This window comes from Rattus rattus, chromosome 6, assembly GCF_011064425.1.
Source record: "Rattus rattus isolate New Zealand chromosome 6, Rrattus_CSIRO_v1, whole genome shotgun sequence".
In the NCBI taxonomy this organism is placed as follows: Eukaryota; Metazoa; Chordata; class Mammalia; order Rodentia; family Muridae; genus Rattus; species Rattus rattus.
Genome location: NC_046159.1, coordinates 64889371 through 64904459, shown reverse-complemented (window position 1 = coordinate 64904459; position 15089 = coordinate 64889371).

Here is a 15089-nt window from a genome sequence, read left to right as displayed (position 1 = left end):
CTACAACATTGGGCATTGCTGTGGTCTCTTTCTCTCAGAGCAAGAGCAGAACTGGGGCTACGAGAGAGAAGGAATGGAGGCAGAGGGGCCAGCAACTCCAGACTCATTTGTAACAGAATTTCTTTTCAAGTCCTCCCCTGAGTCACAAAATAAGTATAAGACCTACCCCCTTCCCTCCTGGCTCCATTTGCCCTGTGCAGGGCTATGTGCCAGCTTCATTCACTCTTGCAGGGATCATCCAGAAAATACCAAGAGGTGTAATACTTTCTCCTTGGTGTCCTCTGAGAAGTGTTCCGTTTGCCTCCATATAATTTTAGTGTAATATATTTTTCATCTATATAAATGTATTTGTCCCGATGTAAGTCAGGAAAGACATTGCTGACACTGATAAAGCAATTAGTGTGAAGACCACACTGTATTAGGTAAAGGTTTTATAGAATAAAGATACCTCTCTCTCTCTCTCTCTCTCTCTCTCTCTCTCTCTCTCTCACACACACACACACACACACACACGCACACTCACATGCACACACACACATCTATCTAAACACATATGTGTATGTGTGTATAGTATATGCATGTATGTTTGTAGATAGATAGATGATAGATAGATAGATAGATAGATAGATAGATAGATAGATAGATAGATAGATAGATAGATAGACTGATTTATTAGAGTGACTTACAGACTGTTTTCCCAATAATCAAACAATGACTGGCTAAGAAACAGAAAGTCCAAAAATCAAAAGTTACTCTCTAGTCCACAAGGCTGGCTGAATCAAAGGTCTTCAATAGAATTTAAAGTAGTCCAACTCTAATGCCAGTGAGATAATGAACTTGCAGCAAGACAAGAAGGTAAAGGTAGAGAAAAGTTGCCTTCTCTGTGTCCTTATATGGCTTCAGCAGAACTCATGGACCAGTTTAAAGGTTGTCATCCCACCTCAAGACCCAGATTAAAAGAATTATATTCCTGCCTTAAGATCAGTTTGAAGCAGATCTTCCTACTTCAAATTAAGGAAGATATCCATTACTGGCGTACCCTCCTGTAGCAGTATGGAAGTCAATCCGCTCTGAACTCCCCAGCAGGTATGCATGCCTACCTGCACCCACCAGACTTTGATTAGGAATGAAACACACACACACACACACACACACACACACACACACACACACACACACACACTCCTTTATATTTTAGTATTCCTTAGCTAACTCAGTGGCTGGGCCACCCTGAGCCTCACATGACTACCACGCCTTCCCTCTGATATTTTTCAAGTCAATATTCACTAAATGTATCTATTTCTGCCACTCCCCAGACCCTGGATCAGGGAGGGCCCTGAGGTCATGTTCCCCAAATTCTAACATGGTGGCAGGTTAAGTCTGACCTCTCTGTTTCTCTGTGAAGATTCTGGCTTTTCTTTCCTCTGTATTTTTTGCTAGGAATCTAAAAGTCCTGCCTCTGTCCCCCTGCATGGACATTGACTGCTGACCTCTTTATTGATCAATCAAACACAATTTGGGACAGGGACCTCAAAGCATCTGGACATTTAGATTTCCATGTCATTCTGTGAGCCAAATTAAGACAAAGCATTAGAACCAATCCCTAACACTCTCCACTTTTGAATTTTAGTTAATTCCATATGTAAGATATCAGCCAAGAATAGCCATCATATCCCACTGACTGGGCAGCTATTTCCTTCTCTCATGAGGGAGACTCAGTGCCACTCAGGAAGTAAAGGAAACTCAGAGCTCTCAAGAAGCTCCTGAAAGTTACAGGATTTACAACCCTAGATTAGCCCCGCCCCCATATTATATAAACTGTAATAATCACTGTGTAGAAGATTCTCCAACAGTCCATCAGGTCACAGGTCATAAAGAGGGCTCTAAGATGAAGCTTTCGTGCTGGGGTGAACTTTTTAATGAAGCCATTTTCTTTGAGTTATATATGCTCCTGTGAGTGATCCCAAGAAACTAACTGGTTGAGCAAGATGGACTTGGTTGGAATGATTTATTCGGTCTGTTATCTGTGTCCTATCTGGAGTGGACAGATCTTTGCCCACATCTCCAAAAAAAAAAAAGTCACCATCCCTGCCTGCTGGGATAGGTGTGGGGTTCTTTATGGATTGAAAAGGAGTTAGAATTTTGTTTAAATTGAATGAGATACAACTGACCCTTACCTGAGGTACAATAGACCTTTGCCTGAGAAAAGGGGTGGGGAGTGAGCTTTGGATGGCTATGAGAAGATGTTGGTCTCAGTCAAATCAGTGCACTGTACCCTGAGCAGGTGCTAAGATCAGAGCAATGCTTTAAACCTTTCAAGTGCAGCCCAGATCACTGGGACTCAGCTGCAGGACTGGATGCTTCTCCACCTACCCACCAGGCCCTCTTTTCACAGAGTAAAAATGCATACCTCTGGGATAAAGAACCTTCATGGAGGTAAACATGCTCTCCTTTAAAGAGGAAATCTCCTCAGGAGTGATATTTGAAATCTCAGAACTGTGAGAAGGGGACCAACTTTGAACTCCCTTACATTCACTCAGAATTACATACAAGTGTTGGATGCTGGTCTAGACCAGAGGCCAAACATCCCCACTATTTGCGGTGCCCCTGAGTGCATCCACCAGCACCAAACGTTTTTCTGGACAGGGATGCATCTCCATTACAAAGTAAAGGTCATAAGTGTAAGGACCTACATTTGATTGCCAGAACTCATATATAGTAGTGACATACCCTGTCACAAAGAAGACAGTGGCACAGTTGTAGTCCCAGCAATAGTGAGTTGACAAGGAAGGTGACTCCTTGTTTCTCACTGGCCAGATAACTTAGTCCACTTTGATAAAGGTCCAAGCCAATGAGAGACAATGTTCAAAAAAAGAAAGATTTCCAAATATCTAACATTATTCTCTGACCTTTAGACGTGGGTAAACACATGCACACACACACACACACACACACACACACGCACACGTGAGAATGCAGTAGGTGTCTGTCAGTGTTTTTGTTGGCATTTCACTCCCACAGCTTCTGTAGGGGCCTGAGATCACCGCCCACCTGCATGTCTCAGGATCTTGCTCCAGTCACCGGGCTGTCACAGCCGTGTGTGGCGTCCCATTCAGGTTACACCACACCAGTTCTGGCCCCAAGGCGATCCCTGCTGGCTGGGACTCCTCTTGCAGCTTGTCTACACTGCTCCTTGCCTGGCATAAGCTTCTGGCAGATGGAGGGCCCTCCTCTTATTCTGCAACTTATACAGAATTGTTTTCATGCTTTAGTTACTTGACTAATGCCTGGGAGATTTAGGGATGGGGAGCAGGAATTAAAAGCACAGGGTCGCTTCCCACTTTTGACTGAGACTTGAACATTTATTTTTAAACTTGTCCTGTGGGATCCTGATAGCCCATCTATAAAAAGTGTGTTAAGTGCGGGTGTTTGCAGTCAGCATTGGTACTGTGGCTCCTGGGCTGATTTTATTAGAAGACGCTATGAAGCTGAGACAGAGAGAATATAAAAGCTGGTGTCTTACAGAACTGGGAATTAGAAAAACATGAGTTCTGTCTTTGACCCTGTGTGGGCCCATAACCAAGGGGACCGTCTTTATCTTTTGCATCCCGGTTTCATCACCTGAATGCCCAGTCCAGTTTAGAAAACATCTTTCAGGCCAGTAGTCAGAAGGTGCAGGAGTCTAACACCAAGAGTCTTTTATGTCAGCAAAGGTCTTTGGTCTAGAAGCATTGTAGGCCTCTGTAGGTGTGGAAAAAGCCACCACCACTCTGGCACAAAGACAGCCTGCCACCCGCATGAAGAAGTGAATTTTAAGTGTTTTTCCCATCTCAAACTTCTGTCATGATTAATGCCTCGATCTGATGGACACAACACACCTTACTGATTCAGGACATTTTTCCCAATCCTATCCTTCTGAGAAAGACCTATAACAACATCTCGATGGTCCAGAAGCACACCTTTGTGATCATCACACTCAAATCCAAAAGAATGTTCAAGGAAAAAGGATCACTTGGAATTAGAAATTGATTCCTTTGTTTGAGGGCAAAACCTGCACAACAGTTTCCCATTATGGCTGTTCTGTGTCTGCTCTGATGGTTCCTCAGAGGCTGGACTAGGAAAATGGCCTACATTTCTTCCCTTGACAATGAAGCCATTACAGTGTAGCCTTTTGTTATTTACTACTTTCCTGCCATCCACATTTTTGTATATTTATGTGGAGTCCAAAATACCCAGCAACAGTCATCGCCTAATGAGATGAATCAAAGCTAATCAGTCCAGCAATCAGAAAACACATAACATACTAAATCCCATTGTAAAGTGACAAACAAGACTCATCCAATAGTGTAGACAGGGGGGGGAACCTGAGCTGAGACATGCTCTTCAAAGATTCTCCAGTGGTTTTGGGCCATAACAGAAGAGAAAATATGGACCATTTGTTGCTGATCTTTGAAGTCTGAAAGCAACAGGGACGTGGAAAAATACAGGTCCTCCTGCCAGCCATGGGAGAGAACAAAAGCATTTGAACGCTGTTAATTTAGATACAGATTTTTTTTAGATCCCACTGTCTTCAACCCTGAAAGTTAAATGGTGAGAGTCTCAGAGCCTTTTCTGTCCATGAATACCCAGCTTCAAAATGATGGCCCAAATAAAAAAAAGAGTGAATCAGCCGTTCTAAGCCTGCTTCACCGCTGCTGACAGAAGCCTTGATAACCCAAGGATTTTCCTAATAAATCTAACTCAAAGGGGAAAATGTTTGAAAGAAAAATTATTGAGTTTTATCAAGGAAATCTAACTGACTGGATTTTTTTAACTTGCAAAGCAAATTTGGTTTGTTCATTTAATGGGTGTTCTTTTTTTAACTGAGAATTTTTCCTTGGCAAATGGTTGTTGAGAACATCCTTTTATGTGCTGCTTCTCTGAGTGTTAACAATGGTCCCAGTTGCCTCAGTAATTCAACATGGAAACATCTGTCTCCTAGTGCCAGCACCCTAACACCTCCCACAGGGCTCCAGCCAGGGTGCTCCTGCTTCACCCCAATTCCATTCGGCCATCTGAAACTACAGTTCAAATTGTCCCCCTATGGTCTGCATCCAGGTACCAGTTGGGAAACTTTTTGTTGTAGATATGGTATATTGGCTTATTTTTTCTCATGAGTATCAAAATACCTAACAAAGGCAACTTTAGGGGGAAAAGTTTGTTTAATTCAGTTTGAAGGTAATTCCATCACGGCAGGAAAGGCCTTGGTAAATTTGTTTTGGAAGTTGCTGACTGTATTGCATCCTAAGTCAGGAAGCAGAGAGAGATAATGCTATTTTCCAACTCACTTTCTTTTTATTCAGTGCAAGAGCCCAGACTACAGTACAGTGCCACCTCATTTAGGGTAAGCCTTCCTACCTCAAAGTTAACTCCAGCCTTAGAGACCTCAAACAGATATTCACAGATATGCCCCGAAATGGTTCTAAAAAGCCATCAAGTTCAAAGTCAGCATGCAGCCATCACATATGTGAATTAAAGTAGTTGTTTGCACAACAAACCCCATGGTCCTTATTCCATATGCCTCATCCAGCTGGAGATACTGTTAGAGTAGAGGAGTGTCCATGGGGATGCTATTTTAGCAATACTGCATTGTATTTGCCAGAGTTAGCTATGGATATCACATTTATAGCACAAAATTGATACATAGTCAAGTTGACTGCCTGAGCTCACCCTCTTAATCAATCCAGTGATAAGAATAAGAATACTGATTTCCACTGTTTCACAATAAATATTGGTCATGACAGACAAGAGAATCATAAAAACTGGGTGGAAAACCTAAAGTTGAAAATGAGATAAAATTCGTTTCCTTTGTATAACATTAGTCATTGTGTGATGCCTGGAGAGGCAGAGGGGCTGTTGCAAAAGCCCACGTGGGTCAGTTTCACATCTGAAAAACTACTTCAATTTTAGTTCTCCCATTGATCCAGAGCTACATGAAACAATTAATGGGGTCAACTTTTAAAATGATTCAGAAACAACTTCTCCATCTAACATTTGTGAGAATGTTCTCATTCCCCCAAAGAATTCCATTACTTGCGATCCATTAATACCTTTTGAACTGTAACTTTAAAGTAGCTATAAATTTCAAATAAAGAATTGCATGTTTAGTACATAAATAAAATTTGAAAATAAAAGTATTATTTAAAATAGTATATATAATTTCCTTTCAAAAATGGACAATTACTCAAGAATAAAATATTAGAGGAACAGACAAACAGGGGATGTTTTCCCGTGAAACAGAGCTGATGTAATACAAAGATATTTTAACATATCTTTTTTTTTAACTTTATTAACTTGAGTATTTCTTTTATTTACATTTCAATTGTTATACCCCTTCTGGCTTCCAGGCCAACATCCCACTAACCCTTCTATATGGGCTTTCCTCCCCATCCTCCCCCATTACTGCCCTCCACCAACAACAATCACTTTCACTGGGGGTTCAGTCTTAGCAGGACCCAGGGCTTCCCCTTCCACTGGTGATCTTACTAGGATATTCATTGCTATCTATGAAGTTGGAGCCCAGGGTCAGTCCATGTATAGTCTTTAGGTAGTGGCTTAGTCCCTGGAAGCTCTGGTTGCTTGGCATTGTTGTTCATATGGGGGTCTTGGCCTTCCAGCTCTTTCCAGTCCTTTTCTCTGATTCCTTCAACGGGGGTCCCATTCTCAGTTCAGTGGTTTGCTGCTGGCATTCGCCTATGTATTTGCTGTAATCTGGCTGTGTCTCTCAGGAGAGATCTACATCCAGTTCCTGTCGGGCCTGCACTTATTTGTTTCATCCATCTTATCTAATTTGGGTGGCTGTATATGTATGGGTCACATGTGGGACAGGCCTGAATGGGTGTTTTCTGACTCTGTTTTAAATCTTTTGGCTCCCTATCCCCTGCTAAAAGGGTATTCTTGTTCCCCTTTTTTAAAGAAGGAGTGAAGCATTCACATTTTGATCATCTGTCTTGAGTTTCATTTGTTCTAGGCATCTAGGGTAATTCAAGCATTTGGGCTAATAGCCACTTATCAATGAGTGCATACCATGTGGGTTTTTCTGTGATTGGGTTACCTCACTCAGGATGATGTTTTCCAGTTCCAACCATTTGCCTACGAATTGCATAAAGTCATTGTTTTTGATAGCTGAGTAATATTCCATTGAGTAGATGTACCACATTTTCTGTATCCATTCCTCTGTTGAAGGGCATCTGGGTTCTTTCCAGCTTCTGGCTATTATAAATAAGGCTGCGATGAACATAGTGGAGCACATGTCTTTTTTATATGTTGGGGCAACTTTTGGGTATATGCCCAAGAGAGGTATAGCTGGATCCTCAGGCAGATCAATGTCCAATTTTCTGAGGAACCTCCAGACTGATTTCCAGAATGGTTGTACCAGTCTGCAACCCCACCAACAATGGAGGAGTGTTCCTCTTTCTCCGCATCCTCGCCAACATTTGCTGTCACCTGAGTTTTTGATCTTAGCCATTCTCACTGGTGTGAGGTGAAATCAGGTTGTTTTGATTTGCATTTCCTTTATGACTAAAGATGTTGAACATTTCCTTTGGTGTTCCTCAGCCATTTGGCATTCATCAGCTGTGAATTCTTTGTTTAGATCTGAACAAAATTTTTTAATAGGGTTATTTGTCTACCTGCGGTCTAACTTCTTGAGTTCTATGTATATTTTGGATATAAGCCCTCTATCTGTTGTAGGATTGGTAAAGATCTTTTCCCCATCTGTTGGTTGTCGTTTTGTCCTAACCACAGTGTCCTTTGCTCACAGAAGCTTTGCAGTTTTATGAGATCCCATTTGTCGATTCTTGATCTTAGAGCATAAGCCATTGGTGTTTTGTTCAGGAAATTTTTTCCAGTGCCCATGTGTTCCAGATGCTTCCCTAGTTTTTCTTCTATTAGTTTGAGGTATCTGGTTTGATGTGGAGGTCCTTGATCCACTTGGACTTTAGCTTTGTACAGGGTGATAAGCATGGAACGATCTGCATTCTTCTACATGTTGACCTCCAGTTGAACCAGCACCATTTGCTGAAAATGCTATCTTTTTTCCATTGGATGGTTTTGGCTCCTTTGTCAAAAATCAAGTGCCCATAGGTGTGTGGGTTCATTTCTGGGTCTTCAATTCTGTTCCATTGGTCTATCTGTCTGTCTCTGTACCAATACCATGCAGTTTTTATCACTATTGCTCTGTAATACTGCTTGAGTTCAGGGATAGTGATTCCCCCTGAAGTCCTTTCATTGTTGAGGATAGTTTTAGCTATCCTGGTTTTTTTGTTATTCCAGATGAATTTGCAAATTGTTCTGTCTAACTCTTTGAAGAATTGAATTGGTATTTTGATGGGGATTGCATTGAATCTGTAGATCGCTTTTGGTAAAATGGCCATTTTTACTATATTAATCCTGCCAATCCATGAGCATGGGAGATCTTTCCATCTTCTGAGGTCTTCAATTTCTTTCTTCAGTGTCTTGAAGTTCTTATTGTACAAATCTTTTACTTGCTTGGCTAAAGTCACACCGAGGTACTTTATATTATTTGGGTCTATTATGAAGGGTGTCGTTTCCCTAATTTCTTTCTCGGCTTGTTTCTCTTTTGTGTAGAGGAAGGTTACTGATTTATTTGAGTTAATTTTATACCCAACCACTTTACTGAAGGTGTTTATCAGCTTTTAGTAGTTCTCGGTGGAACTTTTTGGGATCACTTTAAATATACCATCATATCATCTGCAAATAGTGATATTTTGATTCTTCTTTTTCCAATCTGTATCCCCTGATCTCCTTTTGTTGTCTGATTGCTGCTAGAACTTCAAGAACTATATTGAATAAGTTAGAGAGAGAGGGCAGTTTTGTTAGTCCCTGATTTTAGTGGGATTGTTTTAAGTTTCTTCCATTTAGTTTAATGTTATTACTGATTTGCCGGTATATGGCTTTTCCCATGTTTAGGTATGGCCTTGAATCTATTCTTTTCCAGGATTTTATCATGAAGGTGCTTGAAATTTTGTCAAATTCTAGCATCTAATAAATGATCATGTTTTTTTTTTTCAGGTTTGTTTATATAACATTTGATTCTGATGGTTTTCGATAATATAACTTTTTTAACATATTTATACACAACAGGCTTAGCACAAGAGTTAAGAGGCAAAAGTCACCAGGGAAGGCAAGACATACCCAAGAGCAAGGGTTTGAGCTTTGGAAAACAGTCATGGAAAATAAGACCAAGTCAATATAATAGGACCCTTGGGAGAAAGATTGGGGACTGTCCCTGGGATGGAAATGTTAAAAGGTAGACCCTGAATCATGAGAAAATTGAGCAAATTAGATTGTATAGTGTTTGAAAAGAGAAAAAGGAGCAGAATTCACCCTGAGAGAGCAACACCAAGAAACGCAGGTTGATTTTCACAGTTTGCCTTGGCATAATTTCTTAAGTACAGCAGAGAATCTGTTTACCAGTTGTTAATTAGCTGGTATTTGTTGATGGAATTCCATAGCCCAAACCTTCATAGTGGGGCATCCAGTATCTTGGGCATTGTGAAACACAAAACCCGGTGCATGTACACAGCTCATTCAGGGAAGGTTGGCTATGGCTGCACAGGTAGGCGAGCTAGGTGAAGATGAAGAATGAGGAAACATCCTACAGTAACTGCTGCAAATAACGTGATAAACGTTGGTTTGAGCCACGCCTCAGACACCTGAGTACATGATCTTTCAAAGTAGACCAGAAAGTCAACCTTTATGTCCTGTGCTCACTATGGCAACTGTCTTCTTTATGGTTGAAGATGTCAGAACATACAGACTGCAGGCCTGACAAGGGTGTGTTTTATATGCAATCTTCAGGGGACCAGAAAACAAAACCCTAATTCAAAGGTGGCTACATTGACGATTTATTCAAGTCAGGGGGGCTTCTTTGAATATTCATGAGGACAGCTAGCTGACCAAATAATCCTTTTGAATCTGGAAGTGTATGTAGTCCAGTAAGAATGTGTCTTCAGCAAGCACATGACTCTAGATGTACTCTCCAGCTGACAATAACATTGAAAAAACATTTGAGGGATTGCCCGAGTTATATGTTTCAAATATTTGTTGGCAAGAGTCACTTACTAAGATATTCCTTGTTCATGTAATAATATACCCACCATTGTGAGGAATAAGAAGCTAAAACACAGAGTGTGTTCCTGGAGCAGAAAGATACATTAGGGAAACAGCGTAATCTCTTCCTTTACGGCTACTACCAACCCAAATGCGGGAAGCCTAATGGTTAGGTCATTGAAATGAATGTCTCTCCTCCTTCAGGAACAAGAAGTCTCACAGAGCACTGTGGCAGCTGCTCACAGATTTCATGGAGAACCTGGTTATTTTCCTGTTTCTTCCATCTCTAGTACATGGGCTCTGGGTCCTACGCATACATCTCTTAGTACATGTGGCATTGGTCCTATATGCACATCCTTAGTATATGGGCATCTGGTCCACATGCACATCCCTAGTATATGGGCATCTGGTCCACATCGCCATTCAGTGGTAAAACTCACTTTGACCATCCCATTGCATGTGGAAATAATAATGAAGAAAAGAGAGAAAGAAATAGTCCCAAGGTAATCTCTTTCTAAGAAACATCATATTGTCTCAAGCACTATGCACAATGCCATGTAACGACTGGATTCAGCAACAGAACCATCTCCAGATGTTTAGAACCAGGATTAAGGAGCACTCACTTTTAAGGCTTGAGAACAGCCACCTTATGCCTTCCACTATGCAGCCTCACGCCTCGGGCCTGTACATGAATCAACAAATCTCTTTCCAGGTCTTTACAATACACTAATCCCATCATGAGAGCCAAATTCTAAGGACTCTATCTAGTTTCCAATTACCTTTCCAAAGTCTCTTCTCCAGACTGTCTTGAGGGGCTGGAGGTGCAGTTTGTGGGCTTGGTGATGGCATTTGCCCTCACTCAGGAAGAAAAGTACCTGGGAACAAGCAGTAATTCAGCTTCATCTCAATAATAAGGACAGAACCCGTGAAACCCCACCGAAATGGCAGGAGGCGAGTTAATGGGCATTATTCTCACTTTAGCTTGGCCATAGTGGTAGAAATAAAGGGAAATAGAAATCCAGGTAGTTATGACAATGCACGTACCCTTGCTCTAAGTCAACTTATTTTACCAGTGTCACAAATTTCACATAATTACTGATACTGAATAATATAATTATATATTATCCTAAAGCCTATGGGCAGTTGTAGCTGGGGCTGGTTGCTTAGTTGGAAAGAATGATTGCCCAGCACAAAAAACCCGTTAAACTCTGCCTGGAGGATGCACACTCATGTCCCAGCCTCCAGGATGGAGACGGCGTATTCGGTTAGGGTCATCCTCATCTACGTGGCAAGTTCGCCAACTGAATGCTTAAGACCTTGTCTAAAACAGTGTTGCAGAGATACAACAACAAGGAAAATTCATCGACTTTTAAAAGTTTCCACGGCAAAGGCAGGAACAATCTTGAGCCACTAACCTCTTACAGCAGAACAGTGTCCTCTAAGTAAAACCTCATCTCGAACCATGGCAGTTCTTTTCTCGATACCATCAGAGACTCAGAATAACAAAGTCACCATTGCCCTTAAAACTTATTAGGGAGTCTTAATGACTTCAATTTTGCATTAGTTTGTTGAATCACAAGCCAGCATCAGCAGGTAGAGGTGTCAAATATAAAATGATGTGTCCAGAAGTAGTAAATATTTCATTTGGTAATTTATAATAGTAGCATTGAACTTATTAGCTAGCATCGGTCCGTTCTCACACTCTTGCGTTTAAATCCTCTACTTCAACCACCTTGTACAGGAATCCTTGAAAAACATTTCTTCTCTCCAATTTCAGTCAAGAATGGAGCTAATCATAGAAGCGATAGCAGGGCCACCTCTGTAACGTTAGAGCCAAAAGAAGCAAAGCACCTCCTTGTAGAGGACCTAAATTGAGGACTGCTCTGAGAGACGTATGGAGATGATGTCAGTCAATCAGAACTGCTGTTTAAAAAGAGATGCTTTCGTAACTTAATGGGGTGCCAGTATTAAAGTGAGTTTGCAGTGCTGTTCTGTCACCTCCTAAACCCCAAGGGCAGACAGAGTCAGGCAGAGAGTAGTGGCACAGCAGCAGCCAATATGGGCTGGTAAGGAGTTCTGTAGGTCGCTATTATGTGTGTAGTTGTTATGTCTCAGGGGCTAGGAGTGAGGCAGCCCTTGCATTCAACATAGACAATAAGAGTCCGCCTTATGATACGCCATCCCACTTTGATTTTAAAATGATGCCTGAAAGAAATTAAAAGGAATTTCAAAATGGAGGAAGAAAGCGAGCTGCCAGTTGCAGAAGCAGAGCGTGAGGCACACACACAAGGAGTCTGTCTTAACACTTTTCTCTTGCTAGTCCTGCTAAGTTCAACGACCCCACAGGAGGGTCAAGAAATAGATCAAAGTTCTCTGAGCTCTTTGGGCTTCAGAACAACAAATTCCTTTGTTCTGTCTGTCACCAATACACTGCTCATTATGCAGAAAACACCTTCAGTGTGGTTAATAAGCAGCAGCTCGGTGCTGACCCTGAGACACAGAGATAAGTCACACATCATGTTCAAGACTAATGGGGCAACAGAAACATGCCTTTGTCCAGCCATGTTCTCTCAGTGGTGCCAGCCAAGCTCCTCTGGATGCCAAAGGCTACACGGCTTCCAGGAAAAGTTCAGCCCTACTATTTCTGGAGGAAGGCTCACCATCTCAATTCCCTAATGCTAGAGATGTGTTGAGGTTAAGAATGTTGGCTGCTCTTGCAGAGTAACTGTGCATTTGGTTCCCACATCCACATGGTATTTCACAAACATCTGTAGTTCCAGTTCCAAGGAACCTGTCATTCTCTTTCTGCAGATAATACACACGCACCATACAGACAAAGTATATACAAATATTTCACAAAACATAACCATTTTTAATCTTAAAGAATAAGTTCAGAATATATCCCAAATATTCATAATGTGTCTGGTAACGCTCTATCAAACGATTTACAGCTATTTCCTTAGCCAATAACATCTGCTAAAATGTCTAAGTATGTCCAGTATTCGTTTAATATCGTTTCATAAATAAATACAAGGTTACCTACTGTAGGTTTAAAACAAGTGAGGGCCCCATAAACTCATGTGTTTGAATACACAATTGTAAGTATAGCACCATCATTAGGTATGACCTTTAAGGAAGAAGGTGACACTCGTAGGGGTTGGCTTCTGGAGGCCCCCAGCTCGTGGGAGGTCCTGAGGGGCACACAGTTACCTTCTGCTGCCTGTTGATCCCAATGAGGACTCCTCAGCTCTTTCAGCACCAAGGACTGCCTGTACTCTGTGGGATGCTTCCTCATCTTGAAATAGTAAACTAAGCTTCTGAAACTATAAGCCAGTCCTAATTAAATGCTTCTTTCCTAGAGGAGTTGCCCATTGTATCTCTTTCCATAATAGAAACTCCTAATGAAGTTACCCACCCATTTTGAGACATATTGGAATCACATGTTTCACATTCTGAAGAAGCCATTTTTCATTCTCTCGTTACAATCAGCATACCTGATTAACCCCATTTACTATTAACTTTAAGTATTATTAATTACATTTTATTTTTCCAAGCTTGATCCTCGTAGCTGTGTGCTCATGTGGTGTGGATGCCTGTGACAAGTTGGGGCACAAAAAGACAAGCAAAACAAGGGCCATACTTTATTTATGTAGAGGTACCAAAGATGACACTGCTCCTTGGTTTACTGGTTCTGAACTAGGAGCTCTTCTCATCACTCTAGTCTGTCCTAGTCATTTACCAGTGATCCCTGTTCTCGCCCCCTCCCAAGTGTACTTGGACAGCAGAGAGAAATAAGAAGTGACGGAGAAAAGCCCAGGCTAAAACTGGAAACAAATTTACAGAACAACCCAAAGAATACTCCAGACAGGGCCTCAGGACAAACACCTTCCTTACGTAAGTCACCACAGAGCCAGATTGATATGACAACCTGATTTCATTTTTATTATGGAGTCCAGGGATCAAATCCTACTGCAGCCCATGGCAATTTCCCACTGAGCGGCCCTCAGCCCTAAGCTATATCTCCTGTCTCGGTGAACATCATTTAACTCCAAAATTGTGGAGAGGTAAGAAGAACAAGGAATAGAAAAACAAGTTTAGAAGGAGCTTGGAACTGGGGTGAAGGGACAAGAAAAGACCAGCGATGAAAGCACCTCTGTAAAAATATGAATATAAAAAGTAGAACTCAGTTGGGGCAGCTCATTTATACCTAAGAACTCATTTTACAGAATAAACTCAAGAAAAGAGCAGCATGTGATGTCAGTTTATGGGAGGCCACATCAACATGTCTCTCGGTATTTCACCAAAAGTTCTTAAAAACCTAATTTCCTCAAGATGCTGCAATGCCGTGTTTGTTTGTCTTCGCTTTGTGTCCAGACTCAGAGAATAGCTTAGAAGTAAGTGTTCTGACAGGTTGGGTACAATGGCAGCAAAAAGGAGAAGACAGCCTGAGTGTTGACGAAAGAAGAGACTGAAAACTGACTAGTAAATAGATAAAGAAGCCTCAAAATACTACCTGATGAATTGGTGGACAAACACCCTTTTCACTCAATGAGTCCCTAGGCTATGGGATTCATATGACAGTCTGGTTTATCAAGAAGGTTTATAAAATATTTAATACTTATAATATGGGGTAAGGGATAATGCAGAGGAAAAAGATTTTGAAACATTACAAAAGAAGTAAAATGTCACATGATAAAATGAAGTGAGGACTTGTTTGAGTCAACTTGTTCTTGGTCTCAGTGACTTGGGATGCCAAGAAGTCTTCCAGCCTAGGTCTTTCTCTGCCAGCTTTAAATTAGCACATCGATTAGCTGTCTCTACAGCTAGCCAAAGGACCAAACAAATCAAGGCTAATTACAACTCCTAACATCAAGCCCATATCGGGTTCTCCTCACTTTCTAAAAGACCAGTTTGTGTGTCCTAGGTAAAGGGATCCCAGAAGACTAGCAACACGTAACTGAACGAAGTACACTGAT